The sequence below is a fragment of the Nelumbo nucifera genome, chromosome 4 (assembly GCF_055504915.1).
Source record: "Nelumbo nucifera cultivar China Antique chromosome 4, China Antique-T2T, whole genome shotgun sequence".
NCBI lineage: Eukaryota > Viridiplantae > Streptophyta > Magnoliopsida > Proteales > Nelumbonaceae > Nelumbo > Nelumbo nucifera.
In genome coordinates, this window is record NC_142652.1 from 38,574,969 (window position 1) to 38,577,329 (window position 2,361).

Consider the following 2,361-nt stretch of genomic DNA (forward strand, 5'->3'; position numbering starts at 1 on the left):
CAGTAGAGCCCTCCACGTAGTTCACCCGCACCAATCACCATCCTCGAAGTGCAGTCATGTATAACACAACTTATTAGTGAATTGGATATTATAATTCGATTCCTCTAATAATTGCGACACAGATATCAGGTTACAATTCAACCGAGGAACATAAAGCACATTAGTAAGCTTCATGTGTTTATTTAAAATGACGGTCCCTTTCTTTATTGCCATGACATGCTTTCCATCGGGCAATCCAACCTGACAACCAGTCACGGTCTCAGTATCATGCAAGCGATTCAAGTTCTTGGTCATATGGTGTGAGGCTCCTGTATCAATTATCCAATTCATACCTGTCACCTTCTCACTTGTGCTGGGTTTGCAAGAATTCAAGAGATTAAGAAAAATGGACCACTGTTCATTAGTCAATCCACCGAACGTTGTACGATCTCCTTCTGTTGCGTGGATTGGTTCAGAAGTTTGCCCTACCGCTTGCGCAGCATTTGCTCTCTGTACTCCTCCACGTCCACGACCGCCATCGCCACTCCTATCGATAATTCTGACATGATCGTTTCTTCTTCCCGTGACAAGTCCGTCCTTGTCTGGCATCTTACCAAAGAAGAGAGAACATATGGTGTCCCCCGCCGCCGTCTCACCGGTCATTCTCACTTCGTGGAGGATGTCGTGCTCTCCACCGACGGTCAGTTCGCTCTCTCCGGCTCTTGGGACAGCGAGCTCCGTCTCTGGGACCTTAATACCGGCATTACCACTCCCCGCTTCGTTGGTCACACCAAGGATGTCCTCTCCATTGCCTTCTCTATCGACAACCGCCAGATCGTCTCTGCTCCTCGAGACCGCACTATCAAGCTTTAGAATACACTTGGAGAATGCAAGTACACAATTCAGGATGCAATTGCAAATTGTGCTGCATGTTGACCGGTCACGGAGGTTACGTGAACATTGTTGCAGTTTCGCCCGATGGCTCTCTTTGTGCCAGTGGTGGCAAAGATGGTCGAACTCCTTGAAACTCCAAACCGGGAAGGAATGGCAGCGACAACTCCTCTCCTTCGCCTTCTCTCCCCTCTGCTCGCGATAGCTTTTTTCCTCCTCCTAGGAATCTCAGCCGTCGATCTGACTGATCCAAGCAGCAATGGCACCGATTTCATCCGCTCAAGCTGCAGCACAACATTATATCCTGACGTCTACTACACCTCGCTCTCCCGCTACGGCAGCGCCGTCCAACAGGACCCCGGCCAGCTGGTGTGCCTAGCCATCGCCGTCAGCCTCTCCAACGCCCACCGCACAGCCGCCTACCTGTCAAACCTCTCGCGCGAAGCCGAAACCGGCACCGACCAGGGAGCCGCGGCCGTGCTGCAGGACTGCTTCACCACCTTCGGAGATGCGGTCGACCAGATGCGCTGTTCGATCAACGAGATGCGGCACATCAACTCGTAGGAGACGTTCAAATTCCAGATGAGCAATGTGCAGACGTGGATGAGTGCCGCTCTGATACCATGAGAAACTATAGTTGAAGGAAAAGTTTTCTTTCTATCCCTGTTCCAGCAAACGATCGCTGGGAATTTATATACAGAGCAGAGTTCGGCTCACCACTAGGAATGTAATTACAGTCTCCTAAAAAAAACAATGAAAAACAAAATCAAGAACAACTAAAACATACAAGAGATAAGGATAAGGTTTATAGAGGATAAGGCGATTCTAAGATAAGGCTCGCTTAATAAATGCGAGTACACAATGAGTCTATGCAATTATATAAGTGGGACCAAGTGGAAATTTGTAGGGCGAAGAATTCGAGAGTTGCACGCTCTCGTTCTTTGGTATCATTTCTTAATTTATGAATATGTGAAATAAAGGTTTAGTTTGGAAGGAGTATAAATACAAATATGTAGTTTGCAAAATCTTATAATTTATACTTTATATATTTGTATTTATACTCTTTTTAAACTTAGACACAAAATTAAATCAGTGAAAATTTGAAGAACTGATCAACCTTGTGCCATATGTCACATATGTGCCACCATTTCAACTATATATATTTATCAAACGGTGCTATCAATTATAAATGCTTTCAAAATAGCTTTTGATATAGTTGGCTACTGCTTCTAACGAGGGACACTCAAGGACAATGATTCAAAGTAATAATATCCACAAAAAATAATTACAAATTACAATAATTCAAAAAGGTTGTTCTCACATGATGATATAGTTTGGAGTCATTTAGGCTGCCTTTGAAAACGATGCAAATGGAGTGTAAATCCTGGTTTAAGATAAATTTGTATTCTGGTTCACTTTTACCTGTGTTTGGCAATATCACATTTATGCATTGACAAATGATAGATTAATGCATATTTACATTAATAGTAA

General features: G+C 44.0%; 1 pseudogene; it reads left to right on the forward strand.

Annotated features, from left to right (window-relative positions):
• The first annotated feature begins 809 nt into the window (after positions 1-809).
• LOC104607328 (pectinesterase inhibitor 7-like) lies at positions 810-1,631 on the forward strand (annotated as a pseudogene).
• Positions 1,632-2,361: the final 730 nt, after the last annotated feature.